Source organism: Eptatretus burgeri, chromosome 3, assembly GCF_056783735.1.
Source record: "Eptatretus burgeri isolate ZD-2024b chromosome 3, Ebu_testis_v1, whole genome shotgun sequence".
Lineage (NCBI taxonomy): Eukaryota > Metazoa > Chordata > Myxini > Myxiniformes > Myxinidae > Eptatretus > Eptatretus burgeri.
This window is the reverse complement of record NC_140963.1, coordinates 5516774-5541927: the sequence shown is the minus strand read 5'-3', so window position 1 is coordinate 5541927 and position 25154 is coordinate 5516774. Positions and strand designations below refer to the sequence as shown.

General features: G+C 41.6%; 1 long non-coding RNA gene across 1 annotated transcript in view; it reads left to right on the top strand.

The window, feature by feature from the left end:
* LOC147029326 (uncharacterized) overlaps positions 1–25154 on the top strand; it is a 225352-nt gene that overhangs the window by 95497 nt on the left and 104701 nt on the right. The window contains exon 4 of the long non-coding RNA XR_015055704.1: positions 9306–9374. This is a non-coding gene — a long non-coding RNA (uncharacterized LOC147029326). The remainder of the gene's footprint in view (positions 1–9305; positions 9375–25154) is intronic.

The window sequence follows — 25154 nt, the reverse complement described above, 5'->3', positions numbered from 1 at the left end:
AGAATAAAAAGCAAATTTGGTAAGTTCAAAGATGAATTGGGTGGGAAGGTCATGAGTGAATTTTAGGATTGAGATCAAAGTCTTATGCTTTCACGTATATTGATAATAATTACATTGATAGGTGTAGGAAGAAGCTGAAGGGAATAAAATATAATAAAATCAAGGAAACAATATACTTTAAACATTATTACAACTGTTTAACCTTAAAGAAGGAAGAGTACAGAAAAATATATACAATAAGAAGTTATAAACATCAATTATATACAGAAGAGATAAATAAGAAAGCATTGGGAGCTTTTGATGATAAAATAAATATTTTAGAGAATGGAATCAATCGTCTCCCTTATAGTTATAAGGATAAGTGTTAAGATATTGGATTGGAAATTTTAACAGGCTCCCGCCATCTTTTTACTGATTTGTAAATGATGGAACCAAGCAATAACCAAACCAAAGAGTGGAGATGTAATCAGCCTTTGTATTTAAACGGGAAACATAAAGAATGTGAGAAATATTAAATCAGTCTTATTGAAGAAATAACCGGGGTAAAAGTAGATAAAACAAATAAGCGGATAAATTTAATTACAAAGAAGTTGGAGGATGTAAAGAAAAAAAATTAATATCCTTGAATGGACTGAATACTTTGATGGTTATCAATTGAACAATGGAAAAACAATTTAATACAATCTCAAAATGATATGTGGCTCAGGAGGTGGTCAAATAAGAGCATAAAGAGAAGTTTATCATTTCATTTCTGCTCAACCAAGAACCAAGTTCCAAGTTATTCTTTGTGAATATACTCGATTGAAATGAATGTTGTAATAAAATCAAGTTATTCCCTGATGTAGAACACGAACAAATATTCGCTTGTTCGCTCTATGAGTGGAATGAAAATATGAAAGGGAAGAAGTGCTTTCATCAGTCAGTCTCAATCTTTCATCGTCTCAATTTTACATTTGCTTGTATGGGAGGGAAGGGGAGAGGTGGGGAGAAAATCAGTCTCCTGTTTTGAGCTTTTGGGGCTTGGGTCAGAAAGTTTTTCCCTTTTTCCCATTCATTTGAATGGGCGTTCCAGAACCCCCATTTATCATCTACTGCTGCATTCCCGTCTGCTGATGGATTAAGGTTCGGGTTCCAGATCCGGTTCCGGTTCGAGTGCCAGTTCCTGTCGTCGTGTCTGTGCACCACTCCTGTCTGCTCGTCCTGGCCTGTGATGGACAACCCACCCATCGCCTGCTGGCTCCGCCCCTTCATCACCGCCTTGCCACTGACTCCGCCCATTGCTCCAGACCCCGCCTTCTGACTCCGCCTGCCGACTCCGCCTTCTTTACCGCCTTGCCGCAAACTCCACCCATCCACCCATTGCTCCGGACTCTGCCTTCTGACACCGCCCAAAGTCCTTCCTTCACGTCTGTCAGGCATGCCATTCTTTGGATCGACGTTTAGCTGCTCAAAGTGCCATGAAGCGGGAGATGACGCGCCAGCTGTCAGGGAGGTATTGCCTTGCGGAGCATCCCCCAAAACGTATTGGTGGCACAGACAGGCAATCGTGCAAGGTATTGAGAGACTGTTAGCCTCATCTCCTCTCCTTTTTCTCTTCATGAACTCCTCTTCATCGGTGTGTGCGTGCGTGCGTGCGTGCGTGCGTGCGTGCGTGCGTGCGTGCGTGCGCATTCATATAATGGCGCCTGTCCTCGCTTAAGTTCAGATTGTACAAAAAATTATATTAGGATAACTCTGCTCTGTGTCTGCTTTTGTAAGTTGCTTGTTTATTGTCACATCAGACTTTTCTTTCTATCCCTGCTGCAGACAACAACAAACAACATTCACCGTGCCACATATCTTTCCTGACCTGCCTGTTAATAAATCCTTTGTAGAAATGTTCCCAGCTCGTTTTTGTCTTTTCTTTCATTGATCCGGCATGGTCCATATCCTAACCTAGCCAGGACTTTATTCCCAACGATCCATTTCTTTTTGCCGGTACATCCTTGGCAGTGTCACCTGGCTGCATCTGATCTGGTAAAGTGATCCGGTTCGGACAAGGCGTACCGAGAATTAGATCACATGGTTATTTTTAGGTAACTGGACAAACTCGATGGAGGACCCTAAGTCACGTGGTTTAGTTATTGGCGTTCACGGTCAGTTAGCAACCCGCCGTGTCACTGAATTATCCATGTGTGACAGCCTGCAATTCCGGGGAGTCTGGTTGGAACCCGAGATAGCTTCCCCCCTGGTGGTCTTCTCACCCAACCCCCAGCCCACAACAACATTTATGTATATACATACGGCAACAATATATATATATATATATATATATATATATATATATATATATATATATATATATATATATATATATATATATATATACATATACGGTCATGAAGGGGTTAATCCCTGTTTCTCTTAGGAAGAGCCTGACCTGGAGCCACCACTCACAATTAACTTTGTGGTGCATTGGGTTGCTTTACAACCACGAATGCCAATCAGTTAACCACGAGTTCCAGTGTCCACCGTCTAATTTTGCCATTTAACTCGAGGTCACGTTGCTTCCTGAATGTGGAGTGCACCCTCGGCAATGCACCAATCTTTTCTTGATTAGATCTTAATTAGGGCGGCTGAGCATTTACTGCTGGTGTTTGCTGACTATGACAGGTTAATTAGTTTGGTAATTACCTCTCAGTCTATCGAGTTTCAGACAATGCTGGATCAATGGAAGGAAAGGACAAGCACAGACATGTTGAAATGTCAACACGGAATTTATTAATGAGGAAAAAATAAATAAACTGAAGAACTTTTTATTTCCTAGTAGGTGAAAATAGATGAATTCAAATCAATCAAAATAATCTCAAGCAAATAAGGAATTAAACAGGCATTGATGGAAAAACAGACAAAGAGCAGATGCTTATCACTATGCTTTACTTCACGATTAAACACGAGACAAGGGTGCCCAGCAGATCATTTGGGGGGGGGGGGAAGAAATACGGTCTCGGCTGACCATGGTAGAAGTCGTCGTGCATCAAATATAATGTCCCGAAATGTGTGAGCATGACTTGGTCCACTGCCAGTGCCCTGGCTTGCCGTGCACCCACCCGCAAACAGGCTTGAACACCAATCGACATTACGTAGTCACCCCCAGGAACCAGGGACGCCAAGAATCGGGTACGCCAAGGGCAGGTCTCAAGAAGAACCAGCAGGAACAGTCCAACCGTCATCCTCCATCAGGAGCCACCAGGAGCCACAAGCAAACAGACAGCTGTCGGAGCTGCGAGGCGCTGCGAGGCACTGTGGGTCTGACTGGAACTGACTGGACCTGAAAATAACCATCATCGAGCTGTCACAAAACTATCAGAAAAATGCTCCTCCCATCCTTTTTATAAGCGGCTAGTCTGGGCAGAGCCTCAAGCAGACTTCAGCCAAATCAAATCTATTGGCACATCGTTGCATGTAGTCCGGGAGCCAACCTGTGTACGAGGCTGTTTTAGGGTTGGACCTTACAGCCTCTGCTATAAAATTTTACACCCCCAGGATGTTTAGATATATGTTTGCAGTTCATGAAAACCAATGTTGGCAATTCATAAGCTCTTGCGAAAAATTTTGGCGGCCGTTTTTGTTTGAGGAAGATTTGAAAAATTTGATAAAACAGCAATTGTCAATAAAATTTCTAAAAAAATTAAAAAATCACATTCATGAAAAATAAATGTGAACTAAATGTAAGAATTCAATCAGTGCATTGTAAAATGACAAAAAAAGATTGTCTTTGTGAAAGTAAACCTCGTAAAAGTACATAATTTTGTGAAAAATGCCTTAAAAATAACGTTTTTTGAAGATGGCCTTTAGAACTTTTCTCATCATAGGCAGATGCTGCATTAGAATACTAATTTCTCTTAATGTGATATGAACATGGTATCCATGGCTAATTAAAACAGCAAATTTGATTGAGTTCTATCAATTTTTAAAGAGAAAATTAACATTTTTGTCAACCAAAGTTACCCCTACCCCCAAAATCCTCTTACTCTATTGAACACAGTTCGGTTAAGGTTTGCTGGATCCAGGTTGGGTACTTCACAGTTCACTCTTCCAAAGGAAAATTCAATGGTGTTTGGAGTGACATGGCCCTGGAGCAGACATACAACAATGAAGGGAAGACATCTCTGTTCAAACGCATATCTCAGGCACCAGCTGCTCGAGATAAATATGTGAAAACAGCACCATTTCTCACAGCTGTATCAGAGAACATAAAGTCTATGGCTAATCTAGGCCAACAGGAATCTACTCATCATGGAGAAACACAGAAGCAGGCAACAGAAGAACATATGCATGTTGAGGAGATCAAGAAAGTGATATGCCAGCAGATGATAAACCCATTCCAGTGTAACAACCAAGTGGTTCTGCTCAATAGAGCAACTAGTGAGAAGGCTGCTTCAAAAGACTTGGTCCATGCTCAAGCTAAGGGCATGGAAGCCATTATGAAAGCAGAAGAGGTGGTCTCTATTAAGATTGAACCACTGAAGCTGGTAACTTTCTCCTCACAGAAGAAATCAAAACCATCAAGGAAACAGAGTTTAATCAGGATCTATCAAGATGAGACTGCAACTACACGTGTGCTGTGTTTCTATCGAGATGCCGACCCAGTCACAAGACAGATTGCATTTTCCCATGAGTGGACAGACTATCCATCATCCCTGTTTGAGGTTGATCCACGCTTAGCACAGGGGATTGTAATGCGCAAAGGCAACGAGTCTGATTTCGTGGCAGTGCTAATTGCTGAAGCTGAGCAGGATGTTGTTTTACAGCTGCCATCATTACCACAGAGTGACCTATACACAGTTTATCTGGTAGACACAATGGCATTTGTAAATAAATACCAAAAAATGGGTGCGAAAACATTTGGTGAACTTCCCCAGCTGTATCTTCGCAAGCAGGTGTATCCTGCAGTTGAAACCTGAAATGTGCAACTGTGTCAACATCATTGGTGATCAGTATGATTTTGATGATAGCCATACTTTGAAGGGTGATGAGCAGCAGAGGAGAAACCAGACAGACCAGGCAAGACAATTCTCACCATCCAAGAGTCTAGAAATTCCGGACTGGAATTTATTCATGAAGAATCCAAGAAATAAAGGAAATCTTCAGAACTTCATTGGCACTTCCCTTTGTGAGAGTCCTGAAGCTATTCTGGATGGAGTGACCATCATTCTTGGTAGTATGATGGAAAACAAAGGTCACACTCTTTCCATCACATCAGCATCAAGTTCAGTTCTGGACTTACCTTGTGAAGAACATGAAGAGGCAGACACAAGGATTATTGCTCATCTTGCGTATTGTGTGGAATATCTTGATCACCATCGAGCTGTTGTGCATGCAACAGATACAGACATAATTATGCTGTGTATATATCACTTCTGCTGCTTGAACACATTGCAAGAACTCTGGATACAACGGCAGAATCAATACCTACCTATTCATGAGCTGGTAGAAGTGTTGAGCAAGAAGTACCAGAAAATCCTCTTGATGTCGCAGCTACACTTCTGTGCACATATGTGTTGTGTGGATGTGACACAGTGAGCTACCCATTCAGAAGGGGAAAAGAAGAGGTCAGGTCAGGTATGGGAGCATGTGCCAGAACAGCGCGTCGCTGCGTCCACTTTCCGCCGGTACTCCAGGGGCCTCCGTCTGGCCATCCCCCAGGCAGATGCCAGGCCCATCCCCATCTCCTTGAGATGATGGTCAACCTGCTGCAACCATGAGGCACGTGGTCAGCCCACTGGCCTCCCACTCATGAGACTCCCTCGCTGAGAGAATCTGGTGAGCAGGATCAGCGTCAGGAAAACGAGCCACATGTCCATACAGCCGCAGCTGACGCTCACGGACTATGCAGGTAACAAATCTCATCCGAGTCTCTCTCAGCAACCGCTCGTTGGACACAAAATCCGACCAGCGATAGCCAAGGATTCTCCGAAGAGACCTGGTACCAAAGGAATTAAGTCTCCGTCTCAGATCCTTGGTCAAAGTCCAAGTCTCGCACCCATAGAGCAAGACTGGAAGTACCAAGGACCTGAAGACTCAGACTTTCGTCCTCCCGCACAGGTACCGGCAGCGCCACACCCCATGATCCAGTGAATCCATGACTCCCCAGGCCCGACCCAGACGTCTATTGACCTCCGGCTCACAACCTGCGGAGACATGAATATCACTGCCAAGGTAAGTGAATCTCTCCACGACCTCAACATCCTCACCACAAACAGACACAGACAGGACAGCAGCATCCAAGATGTCACCGAAAGCCTGGATCTTAGTTTTGACCCAAGAAATCCGTAATCCCAACGGCTCCGACTCCTCATTCAGCACCTCGAGGGCCCCCAAGAGGATGTCTAAAGTCTCCGCAAAGATGACTGCATCATCTGCAAAATCAAGGTCTGAGATCTTGACATTGCCAAACGATGCACCGCAACTTGATCTCTCCGACATCCTCCCTAGAATCCAGTCCATACAAGTGCTGAAAAGTGTGGGGGCAAGTACACATCCCTGACGAACTCCAGTAACAACTGGAAATAAGTCAGAGATGGTACCACCACACTTCACAGCACTCTCAGTACCAGAGTAGAGTTCAGACATCAGATCGATCAGTTTCGGTGGCACCCCACGAAGACCAAGAATCCTCCAGAGGACATCCCGATTCACTGAATCGAACGCTTTACAGAGATCAACATAGGCTGCAAGCAGCCCCTGCCGAAACTCTCGTCTGTGTTCGGTGAGGACACGAAGTGCAAGGATACGGTCAATCGTTGACCTCTTTGGTGTAAAGCCTAACTGCTCTGGACGCTGGTGCTCAAGCAGATGGTGGCAAACCCTATCAAGAATTATCCGAGCAAAGACCTTGCCCGGCACTGAGAGCAGCGTCACCCCTCGGTAGTTTTTGCAGTCTTGGCGATCACCCTTCCCTTTCCAGAGAGGGACAACAAGGCCCCTCTTCCAGTCAGTTGGGATGATGCCTGTGTTCCTGTGAAAAGAAGAGCGGCACAGGTTTCTCTGGGACTGATAGGAAACCTTCCCCACCTTGTTGATTTTGGAAGAGATAGTGAAATGGCAGCAACAGAATGTGTCATTGATGAGGCCAGAGTATACTGGACTGCTCTGCATGGCCAAAAAGGGTTCAGCTGTTTGGATACCCTCAGGCAGCATATGTTTGTCTCTTCAAAATTAGACCTTAGGTCACTGCCAGCAACAGAAGATGCGTTTTACTTCCTTGTTTTAAGAGCATTGTATCAATTGCTTCTGTATAGACGTGCACATCTCAGTGACCGAGCACTTCCCCCAGCCACAACATTTGGCAGAACCCTTATCAATGGAAAACTGGTCCCAATTCTCATGTCTAAGCCAGCCAAGCCAAACATAGACAAAACGGTGTCTTGCATGTGCAAATTATCCAAATGTCTGAAACGATGTTCATGCAAAAAGGCTGCTGTGCCTTGCTGAGTGACATGCATATGCCTTGGTCAGAGAGGTTCATGTGGTGGAGTTGTTTCAGAGAGTGACTCTTCCTCTGAAGAGGATGTTTCATGTCACAATATTGTGTTAATCCATTTCTAATTTTATCTTCCTTAAAACCATGGCATGTAAAAGTATGTTCTTGTTCCTGACCCCATTGATAGTCAAGCATTTCTGAGTTACATAAATCTTTTGTTGTTTGACATATAACCTTGTCAATTGAAGGTAGGTTAAATCTACACCAATTGTGATATAGGAAATGAACTCCTCTTTAATATGAGGGGTCATTTGTGTATATAGGTTTAGTGGTTATGATTTTAGGACACTATGAATTACCCCTACCCCCATCCTACATCTTCGCTTTTGCCAACATTTTGTTATCAGAGGGGGCTCGCAAAAGTGTTGACTGTGTTGTTGCGCAAGAGTTTCACCATTGCCAACATTGGTTTTCATATACTCAAAGGGTGTCTCTTTATGAAAATCAACACAAAAATTTTATAGCAGACCGGGCAATTTTTTTTTAATTTTGATCGGTTGGCTCCCGGACTAATGTGACCAACCGTCAATCTCGTGACCATTCCTTCCTTACCAGAGCGAGATGCAACCCCAAATCAGCACAGGCCTGGCTTACAATGCCATGTTTGTGGTGCTGGACGAATTGCAGAAAGCAGCCATTTGCCAGCAAACATCAACAACAACCATCCCTTCTCCGTTCAGCCCGACACGAACAAAAGCCAGCTCGCATCCACAGGGCTGCCAAACTGGGCATCAAATGTAGATGGAAAAAGGTGGACACCAACGTCGGTGAAAGAGGTGGGTGTCGAATGTCAATGAATGATCGGTGGGTGAAGTAAATGATCCATAGCCGTACTTGACCATCAGAATAACTGCTCAGGAAAAGCTCGTGGTGTGCTTAATCAAATGTCCTGTAAGTCGAAGGTGTAAATATATCGTCCACCTCCAAGCCAATGTGTCCTGATGGAAAGGGGGTAGACGAGCCTCCTTTGGGCGAACGGCTATCTCGCATGCATGAATGTGCATCGTAAAGAGAAAAAAGCCATCCCATAAGAAAGGGAATCTGTTCTATACTCTTCTCAACGCATCAAAGTTAGAATCTTACCAGACATTGGGATGGGTCTATCCTGGACATGCATTGTGGGAAATAACTGTCTGAGGACCAAAATGTTTGGATGCATTAGTCAGATCTGATTCTGAAATCCATAACACTTTTTATATTTGTATGCGTGTATGTATATATGTATATATATATATATATATATATATATATATATATATATATATATATATATATATATATATATATATATATATATATACATATATATATATGTATTTTCATGCATACATACATACATATACTTACTTGGAGTTCGTTTAGTATGCATGCAAAGTTTTAGGCAACTTGGTTTCATGGTTTTGGAGTTATGGGGAAGACCCACACACATCCCCTGGCATTTATTTGTATCGATGTAATATATATTGCCATGCAAAAGTCTGACACATTTTGCGTTTTCTCCTCCAATGCATACCGAAACTAAAACTTCATATTCAATGCCAATACACTGAAATGAAAAAGAAAATTTTATTGAGATAATCATATTTATACACAATATACTTTGATATAAACAAATGGCAAGTATCTCGACACTTTTCCTTCAAAACCATTTAAGTTTTTGTGGGGAAACTTTCAAATAATTCGTTTTAAACTGATTGTGGAATGGTGTTCCACGCTTCTTGCAAGACCTTCCAAAGATCATCTAAGTTGTTGGGATTCTTTTTTATTTCTTCTTTTTCAGTGATATTGAGATCTCGGCTTTGAGGGGGCCATTCCAAGCTTTGTGGGATTCCAACCCCCTCTTTCTTTTGTAAGTATGTTTTAATTATTCCAGCTGAGTGTTTTGGATGATTATCTTGCTGTAACATAAAGTTTGGACCAACAAGTGTCACACCACTGAGGATAGCATGGTGGGTTAAAAATTGTTTGTCCCTTGCTCCAGTCAATGTAACATAAATTTAAAGCAATTTTCCAACACCAATTGGGGATATGCACACCTAAACTTGAATTGAATCTCCTCCATGCTTAATTGTTGGCTTCAAGCAATTGGTGCTTTTTGTAAGGTTCAGTTTTTCATTATCTCACATACTGTGTTTGATTGGATCCAAATAACTGAAACTTTGACTCATCTGTCTTGAGCAGCTTTTTTGTATACATAATTGAAGATCAGGACTCATGGCGGTGGGGGGGGGGGGTGAAGCACGGAAAGAGTAGAGGTTGCAAGACCAGAAAGGAGGTGGTAAAAGACAGAGACCATCAACCTGCCAGTGATGGCTAAGCGACACTGATTGCTAAGTGACATGATGCACGACTGGCGACAGTCATGCATCATCATGTAGCATGCGGTGGACTAAGCCGATCGCTGATGCGGTGAAATGTATTGACCAATTAAACTTCAAGTTTCAGTGACTTTCAGCCGTAGCATTAAATGTGTACTTTGAAAACCAAAACGGTATTATGAAATTTCAATATTGTAGCCTGAGCCTCACCTTTGTTTCCTTACGTATTTAGCAAACCTTCACAAAAGCAATAAAATAATGCCATTCTAGGTAAATTGCGTTATAATACTTTTCATGACAGAGGCTACTGGCTCATTGTAACAATTATGATGCATCTGCCAGTGTATGAACTGGTGATGCTTCGCTTATTCACTGACTGGATAAATAAAGGGTTATACGTGGCCAATCTTTGGCCTCGGCTGGGCCGCAGGACTCATCAGGGAGACGCGTTTGTTGTTCAGAGGAGCGTTCAAACCATCGATCCTGAGCCTATACACTGCCCAGTTAAATGGCAAGCTCTACACCCCAGGCCTGTGACAGAATGACAGTGGTGAATCCTCGAGTTTAAACAACCATTGATATACAACAGCAGAGCATGCATTGTCACTTAATAGAATGAGAGAGAGACACAGAGACACAGAGAGACAGACACAGATCATGGAACACCTTACCCCACACAATCTTGAGAAAAAGGACATGGGATGGGTATTTTCATCTTTTCCTTTGATTTTCTGAGCACGATCTATATAGCTTTGTTTGGGAACTTTGAATAACAGGTGTGTTGGCACCATCCTTTACACCACCTTATTCAACACGTTATATGAGTTACAAGCAGAGGTACCCGCACCATGTGCAGAAGGAATTTAGAGTTCAGAGAAAAGATGATTTGTCAGCCTGCCTACCACCAGGTGGTGCTATACGATAGACATTTACATAGAAAGAATTGGAGACTTCCCCCCACCCTGAACCTTCTACCATGTAGGTTTGAAAATGTTTTCTTGCATCTCCATTCCAATGGCATGCAATATGATAGGGTTACTTACGGTGGGACCGATTCTATCGACAGACAGACAGACAGAAAATACAAGAATGTATATATATATATATATATATATATATATATATATATATGTATGTATGTATGTATATATATATATATATATATGTATATATATGTATATATGTATATATATGTATATATATATATATGTATATATATATATATATATATATATGTATATATATGTATATATATATATATGTATATATATATATATATATTTCATGCCTGTTCTTTGTGTTCTTTATGGTATCCCTAAAAATAGTCATTTTCTTGTTTGGAGTGATTTTCAATTTTGTTTGACAGCCATACAGAGAGATAGACCGAAGCAATTGCTTTACCGTGAGTGTGCATGCATACACAGTGTGAGATTCCATACAATTTGCCAAATTCAGAGCCAAAGTACTGCTAAACTGCAGGTTCGTGTTCCAATTAATGTTCCCATTTGTGTTCTAAGGTGTTCAAAATGTAAAATTCAATTGAAATCAAGTAGTCCCTTGATCATAGAAATACACCTTCAGACAGATAGACAGAGTGAACCAATTGCTTAACCCCGCTTTGCGTTGCATATCCGGGGTAAATATTATATGTTTGGTTATGGAGGAATGTCAATGTGATGAAGGGCTAAAAGCCTTTAGAAACACCAGATTTTTTCCGATTGTTCTTCATTTGAATGTTAAACAACCACAGCCATCTGCTGAAATAGTTACCAAATTCAGAATAACTTATCAAATGCAGCATGTTCCACTTTCAAGATGTTGTAAATGCTCCTTGAGCCAGCCTTCTCTCCACCCAGCCGGCTTTCTCATACACAGCCGCTTCTTTCTCCTGACACACCGTCAGCGATGTACCAGCACTAGTGCCTCAGCAGCAGTGCTCAGATCTTTCACCCATATCATCCTCTCCCTGCATTTCTTCTTTATGGACATTTTGTTTACCAACGATAGTGTCATCGATAGTCGTGGAGTGTGTGGCAGTCAACGAAAAAAAAAATCTATTTTGGGCAAGATTTGTTCCCGAAAGTCTGGTTTCATCACTTCGGTGAATGCCAATTAATATTGTGCAGTGAGCTTAAGTTTTTTGCACAGCAGTGTATAAATACATATATACATACACATACATGGTGGACCTTAAATAGTTACCCATTTTTACTTGTTGAATACTTCAAGCAGAGGCAGCTTTCCAGGTGAAACTGAAATGTAACAGTTAGTGTTTTGTTTTGTTTGAAGTTTTGTTTTGTACTCAACATGTTCACTGTCGTTAAGATTTCATTTTTTTTCCCGGTGTGCACCATGGCAAGGTACCAGAGTTTGGAGGAAAGACATACAATAGCAGCATGGATGTACGTTTATGAAAGTGTTTGGTTGTGCAGAGAGAATACGAACACTTTTAAATTCACTCTCCAACATGCAAAACAATTACACACATTCAAATAAAGTTTGTATAAAAGGGGACTTGACAACAACAACTAAACCGGGAAGGCAGCGAAATGCTCGAACAAGGGTCGACATTGAACAAGTCTCCAGATGTGACTTGAAAGAAAATGTGGATATGTTGAGGCCAAAATAAAACTTCAAACATTTCTCCAACCGTTCCATATTCATCTGTATCGCTGTGTATGCTTTTTGTGTTGAACAAATTTGTGCATGCTTCTTGCATTCAATAAATATAAATGGGTTCCTATTTAAAGACATCCTGTACACACATGCATATTTGTATGTCTCTTGGGTTTTGGTATTTTTTGAGTATCTCATTCGTGTGTAACTTTTGAACATACAGGCTCAACCTTGAGAGGGATACAGTCCCTGCCTGTTGTTCTATAAATCCGAGATAACATCTCAAATTAGTGAAACCCAAGTGTATATTCGAGAAGAATAGTGATATGTTGTTGTTATACATGCCTACATTATTTGCGCAAACCAATTTGCACCTGAAATTCTCAGGTACATGAGTCTCATCCCCAATATTGCACCTTTATATGAAAAATCAATGTGTCAAGGAATGTTAATACAAATTCTCTCATTTATAGATTTCATTTAAATGAGAGATCAAAGGAAAGAAGGTGGGTGAATGAGGGAAGAGGTATTAAATAATGTAGTGATATATTGGTCTCTATGCAGTGCATTTTCTCATTGGTCTCGCATCAGGTAAAGCTGACACAAAGGCAAAGCTGTCTTTATTGTCAAACTCCATTTTCTATTTGTCTGTATGTCTGCACCCTTATATGTTATAAATCTTGAGAATGGAACATTGTAAGGCCACCAAACTTGGCAAACATAATGGGGGCCCATGTGGTGGGTCATGTGTGTGTGTGTGTGTGTGTTTTTTGATGGGGGACAATGGCCATTTAAGGGTGAGCATGTTTGGGGAGGGGAGAGGGGAAGATCTTCATAATGGCTTATGTGATCACAACCAAATTTAGCACACACATATTGGGGGACAATGTGGAGTAAAATAGGGGAGTAGTAATTTTGGGCAGTTGTGCCGGAGAGGTAGGGGGATCTTTATATCGTCTTGTGGCTATTCACCGCCATATGGGCGGCAGTGCCACCAAACGTGGCTTCCATAATTGGGCTCCATGGGGGATTTATGGTGAAAAAATTAAATTATTACCTTTTATAGATTTTTTTTTTCAATTTAGGGGGAATTTGGAAAAAATAAGGAGGCAGATCTCTGTATATAGTATTCATTGTAGCCACCTCTTCTCGTTAAACATGAATCTGTGAGACTTTTGGCGAAATTCTACAGTTTAATCAAATTATGTGTGATTTTCACCACTACGATGTGAAAAATTAATTTCCGAACTCTGAGGCCCTCTTGTCCTTTTCTGAATCTACACTGATTTGGAAATTCTCCCCTCAGTTTATGCAGTCAATAGTGCAAACTATACTTGACTGCAAAAAGATGTGTAACTGGTCGTATATGTCCAACATTTTCATGACATTTTGAAATTCCCATGCAACTGATAAGACTCGATGTAATGCCCTCTTAATACATTAGCTTGTTCTGACACCGTTTTTTGTTCCAAATCACAATTCTAATGCAGAAATGCATGTTTTTCATCAAATCGTGTGTATTCGACCTTGTACGAAGCAAACACACATTTTGCATAGGAAACCTTATTCATGCAAAAACAGTGTTATTTGCGAACCAAGCGTTTTCAACACATCACCTTGTTCTGATGACGTTTTTTGTTCCAAAGCTGTTATGTTTGGACATGCTTGGACTAACAGCATGTTGATGCAGAAAAGCATATTTTCATCAAATACTGTGTATTTTAACTGGTACAGTATAAAGCAAAACAACACATTTTACACAAGAAACATTGTTGATGCAAAAACGGTCTAATTTGCTGGGTGAAAGTGTTTTTAACCACCCATTAGCTTATCCTTACCCTGATTTTCCTTCCAAATCACTACTCCAATACATAAACGCATGTTTTTCTTAAATAATGTCTTTTATCTTGCACAAAGAAAAACAACACATTTTACACAAGAAACCTTATTTATGCAAAAACGGTCAAATTTGCCGAATTACAAGCATTTTTAATAACACATTGGCTTCTTCTGACCCTGCTTTTTTGTTGCAAATCACTTGCCTAATACAGAAATGCATGTTTTCCATCAAATAGTTAGCTTTCCAAAGGAAAATAACACATTTTACGCAAGAAGATCCTACATATGCAAAAACCGTCTAATTTGCGTATTACAAGAGTTTTGAACACATTAGCATGTTCTGACCCCGTTTTTCATTCCAAATCACTATTCCAATGCAGAAACGTGTGTTTGTCTTCAAATTTTATCTTTTGTAAGCAAAACAACACGTTTTACAAAAGAAACCTTATTAATGCAAAAATGGTCGTATTTGCCTCATCGAAGAGTTTTTAACACATTAGATTGCTCTGATCAAGTTTTTCATTCCAAATCACTACAATGCAGAAATATGTGGTTTTCTTCAAATAATGTGTATTTTATCTTGCACTATGCAAAACAACATTTTACACAAGAAACATTATTGGTGTAAAAATGGTCTGATTTGCCGAATACAAGTAAAAAAAAAAAACCAGATTAGTTTGTTCTGACACTGTTTTTTGTTCCAAATAACTATTCTAATGCAGAAATTTGTGTTTTTCCTCAAATTTTAGCTTGTGGGAAGCAAAAAAAAACACATTTTGCACAACAAACCTTATTCATGCAAAAATCGTCTTTCCAAACTCTGATTCTCATGCAAAAACTCATGTTTTTCATCAAATAGTGTATATTTTAGTTTGTACAAGGTAAAGCAACGAATTTTACACACAAAACATTCATGCAAAAACGGTCCTATAACTAATTACAAGCATACAAATAAGATTACAAATAACAACAAGAAAAAGAGCAATCAAAGAATGCAGACCCTTGCCAGAACTTGTTTTGTGTGGTGTTTGTACAGTATCTGTACAAATATGTACAAATATCTGCTCTTCATCCATTGATTGGACAGCTGACCTGACGTCACCCACAATTGTGAACTGAAATATTTAACGTGAAAGCACCCAGAGGACCCAAAAGATCCTGAGGACCCAAAAGAGCCCAAGGACTGAAAAGACCCTGAGGACCAACCCAAAAGACCCTTAAAAACCCAAAAGACCTCAAAGACCCAAAAGACACAGAAGACCCTTAAAGACCCAAAAGACCAAAAATACCCAGAAGACCTAAAAGACTGAAAAGACCCCCCCAAGACCCACAGGATCCAAAATACCCCAAGGAACCAAAACACCCAAAGATCCCAAGTACTGAAAATACCGTGAGGACCCAGAAGACACAATAGACCCAGAGGACCCTGAATACCCAAAAGACCATGAAGACCCCAAAAAAGGGATCCAAAAGACCTCAGAGGACCGAAGAGACCACGAGGACCCAAAATACCTAGATGACCCAAAAGATCCAACATAACTATTTGAGACCAATGGAAATTCTGCATAATGTGACATATGATTTCAGGTCCCTAACCCCCCCCCCCCAACACACACACACACACACACACACACACACACACACACACACACACACACACACACACACACACACACACACACACACACACACACACACACACACATACACACACACACACACACACTCTCTCCCTGCTTCCCCTCCACTACACGCAAACTTAGTGCTCCCCTACCCCTTTCTTCAAGTCTCCAAAACCCCTCCCAACCCAATGTCCTCCACTCCTCCCCCTCCCTCAAAAGCCTCAAACCCCTCGAAACCAACTCTGTCATGACCTCCCCCTTTCTTCTTCAAGTCCTCAACTGCTCCAAACCCAAAGTACTCAACCCCCCTTCCAACTGCAAGTCCTCAATCACCGCCCCCCCTTCCCAACATTTCAATCTCTCTCTTTCAACTGCCTGCACCCTCACCCTCAACTCTGTCCTCCCCTCCCCATTTCTTCCCGTTCTTAACAATGTTACACAAAGATACACAGGGAATGTTGGCGCATGAGAAGGCCATTCGGCCTATCATGCCTGCATTGCTTCTGTTCCCGTTTGTTGAGAACAATGTGAAAAGTAAATAAAGATGGAACGTTAAATTCACAATCATTTCCCCCCTTTCTTCCCTTATCCTTACTAGAATTAATGGACCGGTGTTTGTGTGTGTGTTTGTCGCGCTATTCCTCCAACAGTTGTTGTGGGTCGATTACATGCAGACTTGCTTCATAGGATCAGCATGACCCCAATTAATGTATGGGGGTGTTTTTATCTTTGCCGGTTGTCTTTGGGTGAGGGGGGTGGGACGCAAATTATCTATGTAAATGTGTATCGTGTAGTGCCGCTCCAGGTGGGGAAGGGTTTTTCAAGTCTCCGCCATTTCAGTACAGTATTCCTGTCTCCAGGGTATCCAGTGCAGTGAGGTGTTTTGACACAAACCAGTCTCACGCAACCCTGATTGGTCAAACCAGTCTCACAACCCTGATTGGAATGGCCTGCCGGGTCACTCCCTTCTCGCAGGGTGGATCAGGCAAAGCTGGCAAGAAAAAAAAATCTGCCTTTATTATCAAACTCCATTTTCTGTTTGTCTGTCTGATGTCTTGAGGCCTCAGAGGGAGTGACGGTGGAGATTACTTGTCGTGCCAATTATAACCAGAAGGTATGTTTTTGCTTCATGTATGTAATCTGTTTTTTTTTTTTCCTGGAGCAATTGAGCCAGCTGTCAGTTGTCCATACACCACCCAAATATAGGTATGTGTCAGAAGAATATGCTGCATGCATGGAACAAGATCTCCTGCAGGGCGGGTACTCTGCTCGTAAATATAATGTGCAAACTATTGCCATGCAGATTTGCCACCTGTATATCCAAAATAAATCAAAAGCATGAAAATCTTCATTTTTATTTCAAAAAAAAACACCCTGAGAGGCTTCAAATCATTTATTTTGTAAAACCATGAATACAATACAAACAAAAAAGAGCAATCAGAGATTGCAGACTTTCACCAGTATTTGTTTTGTGTGGTGTATCTTGTACTGGTGTGTTTCGTAATGAATAAGGGACATAATTAGAACTGCCACTTTATAACTGCTGGCAGTGATGACCAGGTATCAAAACGTCCAGCTTTGATGCAATCCCAGTTTGATCGGAAACTTGACCATGACCCATGACCTTTCTTAAATACCATTCTCTGGAACCTTTCTTAAATACCTTACTCTGAAACCTTTCTCAAATACCAATATTACATTTACTATTCTCCAATCACCTGCTGCTGTACCTGCTTTGACTCCAACGAGCTGTTAAAGATATTCGCTAACATCTTGCTTATCTGCTCTACCACCTCCATCAATACTATCGATCGTTATTTTAATGATTACTTTGACCAAGAATATGGAAAATGAGATTGATGATGATGAAGATGTTATTTATTTTTTAAACCAATAATCAAGGGATGAAGCCACTGTGGTATCAGAGGGATAAGATTCTGAGAAATCAATGAAAGCATACATTGTTTGTGACATTGTAGTGCCAATGTGCAGGTGCAACAAAGTCAGTTCTTTCATATGAAATTGGAGAATCATAGGTATAATTCCTCATTCCAGATGTTTCTTGCAACATTGGAGAGGTACAACCCTTATCCAACAGAACACATGAACCTGGTAGACAATATACCTTGGTCTGTAATAGACAATATACAACATATTTTGCCATCTATCCATGAATACGCGGAAGTTCCATTTGATGATGATACTCATCAATCAACAGATATGGTTGATACATTTAGTGGAAGAGGAAGAGACCTTGAAAGTGAAATTCACCAAAACTTGAACTGCAGGGCACGAATAAATCCCAAAGTATTGGTGGTCTATGTAATCACCAAATTGGGTGAAGATTCCAACACCAGATAATTCACCAGAGTGGGTGGAAAATTGAATATAAAATGGTACATCAAGAAGAATAGTCCTTTGACCTTGCCAAATAGCGTTCATGTTGCAGGAATGAACAATCATTTTTACATGTCCACTCTAAAATCCACCATTGATAATTATGAAAATGAAGTTGACGGTGGAGATTACTTCAGCAATGTTAACAGAAGAGGTGAATGGTTCAAGGCAAATGACCATGATATCTCGGAAATAGAGTTTGTAAACCTTCCACCAATACGTCTGTTATATCCTTGAACCATTTGAGGGATAACACAATGAACCATAACAGTTGCGGCCCACTGGACAGAGGCTATCAAGAATATTTACTTGCCTTTGGATTGAATATGTGTCTTAACTTCGTTTGTAACTGTATGTATATGTTTAAATTTAATATGTATTCCTTACTTAAGTTCCCCCTCCCCTCTGGGCTGGCTCTCCTGCCTCACACCTTGCTCAGCTCGATGCCGTGGAAACCAAGGCCTTCAAGGTCATTGGAATCTCTCGCGATGAAGCTGAATCTATGGGCCTATCACTTTTCCATCGCAGACAGGTTGGTTGTCTCTCTGTCTTTTACCGCCTCCCTTGTGGTCTTGAATGCTCTTCTCTTCCCTTGCTTTGCCCCCTCCCTCCTCTCCCCCAGGTTTTTGCAGAACACACACAGTGCACCATCAACCCCCTCCTGGTGAAACTACGTTAATCCAGAATCAATACTCACTTCCACTTATTTGTTCCTCTTTTTTTCCCCACCTGTGGAACCACCTTCCACATCCTCTTCAATCTAATTCTTCTCTCCAGATCTTCAAGACAGCTGTTCACCACCATCTCAGATCGTCCCAAATCCAAAACCTTGATCTTTTCTACCCTCATTAACCACCCACCCCAATCCCTTCTCTTTCTAAATTAACAGTCTTTCCTCCTGAGAGTTTCCTTCTGTCTGCATCTTGTCCACCCCATGCGTCCTCTCCTGACCCCCATTCCTCCCAACACCCATTCTTTGTCCACCTCCCTCTGTCTTGGTCTTCGGCTCTGCTGTTTGTGCCCCCCCTCCTTCTCTGCTGTTCCTTTCGACCTGTTGTGTCCTAATTTGTTATCATATATCGATTGATTGTGACCGAAAGCAGTGTGATGACATTGGATAGGATTTACTGCATGTTTAAGATATATTATCATAGGATTTTGGTGAAACTTCGGGAAATGTACATACAGTGTGATACGCTTTTGAAGTCACACCTGATAGCCACATATTTCCTATTATCAACTTTTATTTTCACGTGATTTGGTGAAAACTTATCATGATATTATGATGTTTGTAAATAAATACTCCTTTTAAATTGTATTTATTTTCTAGATTTCTAATTAATCTAATTATGGGTTCTTTGTGGGCTGGCACCAAAATAGCTGTATTTCGAGGCCAATTTCTGGTCAATGGGATCGAATGATTCTGTGATTTGGAGATGGGTCTCAGGCAGTAATTATTGGTCCACATGCGACCCATTGGCCAAACCAATCTCACACAACCCTGATTGGAGTGGCCCTCAGGGTCACTCCCTTCTCGCAGGGTGGATCAGGAAAAGCTGACAAGAAAAAACAATCTGCCCTTATTATATCAAACTCCATTTTCTGTTTGTCTGTCTGATGTCTGTCCGTTCCCTTACATCTTGTATATCTTGAGAACGAAACATCGTTGGACCACCAGATTTGCCAGGCATAATGGAGGCCTCAGAGTGTGTGTCGTTGAGGGGAGGGGGTGATTATGTGGGGGTTTGGGTGGATGAGGTAAGAGGATTTTTGGATTGATCGTAACCAAGCTTGTCACCCAAAATGGGGGGGGGGGTAGGAGTGCCACGACGGAGTGTAATGAAGGGGAGGGGTAGTAGTGAAAATGGGGGAGGGGTAAGTGGGGTTTCTCTACCAGTGTCCACCTATTCATGTCAGTACTATTGGCTGCAACGCTACCAAACGTGGCTTACATAATGGAGCCTCATGGGTTATTTATGGTGAAAAGCATTGAGTTTTATAGATTTTAAAAATAATTTATGGAGGATTTGGAATATGGGGGGGGGGGGGAGGAAGGGGAATCTTTGTAATGGCCTGAGTGATCTCCACCAAACTCGGTAGGATCACATTGACCCCATGGGGAGTTAATGATGAAAACAGGAAGTTATTAGCTTGAAGAGATTACGATATATTTCTAACATGGTCTTTATTCTGTCTGGATGTGGGGTGGGGGTAGGGGTTGGAATAGGGGGAAGGGTAATTTATTGAACTGCTTTAATTGATTGTGACCAAATTTTTCCAGGATCGTGTCGCCCCATGAGGAGTTGACCTGAGAACAGCGGGGGCACGGCATGCGGACCCCATTGTGTTTGACGCTCATTTACCATCCATTGGTACCATACTATGTGCAGAGCATTGGTGCTGCCGAAGCAGTCTCCTGGGCTATTGGGCACAATCCTAGACAGGTCACCACTCCTACACAGGAGAGCAACAAGCTGGCACTTATTTTGCTGACCTCAGAAGGACGACAAGCTGAGTCAACGCCACCTTGTATTAATTCAACTGCAAAGTGGGATTTGAACTCAAGATCCTCGGATCCCAAGCTCACCACCCTCACCATTGAGCCAACACCAGGCATACTCGTTTACGCTTTTCACAAAATTTGATTCTGAGTGAGTTTGGAGGCCAAAGGGAAAAGGCCCTTGTGATATAACTTCAGTAATACCAGAACTAATATGTAACTTCAGTACGAGGAAAGTTAAATTAAATATGCCTCATAAAATTGGAACCTCATGCTCACAAAACAACACAACACAATTAACATTGTTGGAATTTTGTGCATCCTTGCTTTCTGCATATTTCCAAAAACATATCATTCAAGTATACCAAAACATATCAAGTATCCCAAAACATATCAAACATATCATTCAAGTATACCAACGTTCTGCTCTTGTTCAAATCAATATTCATGCTTGTTTTCAATACGAGCAACCTCATCGTCTTCCCTTTTCATTGAAAATGGATCAGTCCAACATGTTGACAATTTCAATCTGTGATTTTAGGGTGGAATCTGTCTTTAGTACGAGCTTTATATACAGCTTCATCTCATGATCGACATTGTACATGACCATCGACCATAGCAACAAAGTCTTCCCTTCATAAGTTTTTCTTCACCAACATTCATTTTGAAACTCTTCCTAATTTCTTAGCTCTGAATTCTTTCTTTCAGAGATAATCCATTGATCCATTCTAACGTTCTCATATCTCTGTTCATTGTAGTCCTTTGACATCTTTAATCTATGGTGTCCACATTTCACTTTCATATATCAATGCCAGTCTGATACAGGCCTTACGTACTCTCACTTTTACAGATAATGGACGTTTCCATGCCTCATGATGGCATTTCCATTTCACCTATGTTGGCCAAACTTATCCCAGGCTGACTTTATCCATGATCTAACGGCTAATCTTGCTCATCCTTGATGCCTCAATCATGTCTCCAAGGCAACACACTTTTGATCTTTTAAAAATTAAATTATGAGCTGAGCATTTCTTTTTGTTCTTCATCATTTTCTTGAAATGATTGATCCTCACCAGTGAATATGTGGTGACACATTTTGAGGTACCGGAGCTCTGCAAAAATGTCGGCTGTGACATCATTGCCAGATCTTGAGTCGGATCAAGTTTTAACATGACACTATACCATTTGAGTCCCCAAATATGAGTTTATGCATATTTATATTTACATGTGTATATGTATATATATATATATATATATATATATGTATATATATATATATATATATATATATATATATATATATATATATATATATATATATATATATATATATATATATATTGTTGTGGTTACCAGATTCGCAAACCACCATTCAGGTCCCTTAGGTGAGGTATCTCGGTAAGTGCATGTGTAGTTAGGCCCAAACCCGTTGTCTAGTGGGAATACATGTCATTTATACGTGCTGCGACTCTTCAGGATAGCCGTTTTTCTTTTACTATCTTTATTTTGGACCAACCGCCATGATCACAACCACAACATCAACCACCGACCACAACCACCGCTTCACCACAACCGCCACGACCTTCACGTCACACCTCGCAACCGTAGCATCGCCACCGTTCTTGCCCCGCTGTGGGTACCGGTGTTGGACTCATGCAGAACGCGCGTCGAACAGCGTGTACAAAATCACGGATTTTGTGCTTCAAAAACGGATCAAAAACGACACACGCCCACTTTTTGCCGTCCAATCGGTGAGCGAGGGGCGAGTGGCCCGCCCCCAGGGCGATCGATATATGCAAATTTGTGGATCAAAAAGCCTTCACGCCCACTTTTTCTCGGGCCAATGGGGAGCGAGGTGAAAGGTCAAAGGGAGGGGGTCAAAGGCGAAGTTACGGGGGGGGATAAAAGGACGGTGTTCGTCAGTCAGAAAGAGGAAAACGAGAAGGAGAAGGAGAAGGAGAAGGAGAAGGAGAAGGAGAAGGAGAAGGAGTCGGAACGGAGGGGACGAGTGTGGAAGTCTGGAGCCCGAAGCCTGCAGTGGCTGGAGAAGCTGAAGAGAGTCGGACGAGGGGGTGCTCGCGTCGGTGCCGGGAGCTGCACGCCCGAGGGAGGCCGGCAGCGCGACCTGGCCGAGGTGGAGACGCACACCAGGGATAATAAAGATCCTCTATACCCCGAGCATCAGCAACCCCCTCCTGTTTCCCTCCGCGCTGAGATAGTGCGACCAAGAGGGCCCCGTTCCCACCCCCTACCAGACACCGTCCACGAGGCCCGCGGGTTGCGGGGCCATCGCCGCTCCGCGTCTCATCACCAGACGGGTAGGCGCGACCCGGTCTCGGCCTCAGGCCCGCCTCATCCTTGAGGGTATTTCTTTTCCTTGGTTTTGGGTATGTGTTGTCGGCGCCGTCTGTGAAGTAGAATTGTATAAGTGTTGCCGTGTGCTCGGTAGTCGGTATTAGCTCTGCACTGTGTTTTCACTTTTATATTTGCTTTTTGTGTAAATGGAAGTGTGTTTTCTTTTTTTTGTGTGCTTTTGGTGGAATTGTATTTGTGTGCTTCCCGTGTGCCGCGAATAAATGTGCTTTATTGTTGAACTGTTCTCCCGCTTCGCTTCGTCTTTTCCCCCATTGAACCCTCATCTTGCTTCACGTAAAGGGTTGGTAGTGGGCTGAGTACGCCCGATAATTAATCGAACCGTCGAGGTCGACGATAACACCGCTCGGTTATTCTGATAGTACGGAACGGGTCGCTTAAGTGGCCCGTGTCCGAAGTCGACCTGCGGCGAGGTGCGATCGCCCGGTCTACCCTCCGCGTGGGTACTTAGGTAGGTCGAATTTGGCGAGCAACCCTATCCCACGCGGGGGCTGATTGGCTCGATCGTGGTGAGACCGAAAGGTCCACCCGTGACTGGTTCCCGGCGTTAGTCCGAGAGGGTCACGACTGGATTGTCCGTCCGGTGGGCGACGTGCCGCGATTCGAGTTACGTGGCCGTCAGCACGCCGGCGGGCGCGAAGACCGCAACAATATATATATATATACCAATATTTACATGTGTATATATGTATATATATATATATATATATATATATATATATATATATATATATATATATATATATATATATATATATATATATATATATATATATATATATACACACTTATATATGTAAATAAATACACACCTACATATATACAGTATATATGTGTATATACATTTAATGGAAATAAGCGTGTGTGTGTGTGTGTGTGTGTGTGTGTATGTATATATTTATATATACATATGTATATGTGTGTGTTTTTATATCTATTCATATATATATATATATATATATATATATATATATATATATATATATATATATATATATATATATATATATATATATATATATATATGAATAGATATATATTATACCTGATTTTGTAACGTTAATTTTTCAAGTTCAGCCGATTGACATGGGGCCAACACCACATGCAATATATCCAACATATGATTTTAAGGTTTTGTTTGTCTGTTTGTTTGTTTGGCTGTACGCGCTAATCTCTTGAAAGGTGAAAGATAGGAGCTAACCACTGAAAAAAAAGTGTCGGGATAGGCCCCGGGAAGGTTATAGGCTAAGTGGCAAGGCCCCTCGGCCGGGGGGGGGGGGGAAGGGTGTGTGTTTCCCCCTCACCAACCCCCTTAACCTATGACTGCCATGGCCCAATAGGGAACTGATACTGTGTTCGCGTCAGACATATGTATAGAAGATTAAATTCATTCAAAAAGAACCCGGGCAGCGCCGGGTGCATTCACATCGTTAATAATAAAAAAAGAATAACGTGATACAATGACCAATGTCTGTCAACCAATAACGACCTATATATTGTCTGTCAACCAGACAGGACACGGTGCTATGACGTCACGAATGACGTCACAATGCTTCCTCTTTTCTTTTTTTTTTCTTAGTGTATATATGGCAGCTGAAGTGTCGTTCCACCTCATCACCTTATCATGCCATTTTTTTCTCAGAATAATGATAACAGCATATTAATAATAATAATAGAACAATAATTGGCAGTAATCTATCTATAATTCCAGCAATCTGTGTGTGTGTCTGTCTGTCTGTCTGTCTGCGACTGCCGTTTCTCGACGACCGCCGGTCCGATCTGATTGAAACTTGCCAGGAATATTGCCGGGGACCCGTGGATGTGGCTTTTCAAGGTTTGATATTAATCGGACGAGCGGTTCCCAAGTTACGGCTATTTATCTGTCAACCAATGACAAGACACGGTGCTATGACGTCACGAATGACGTCACAATTAATGTTTATTTATTTTTGCATGATTGACGT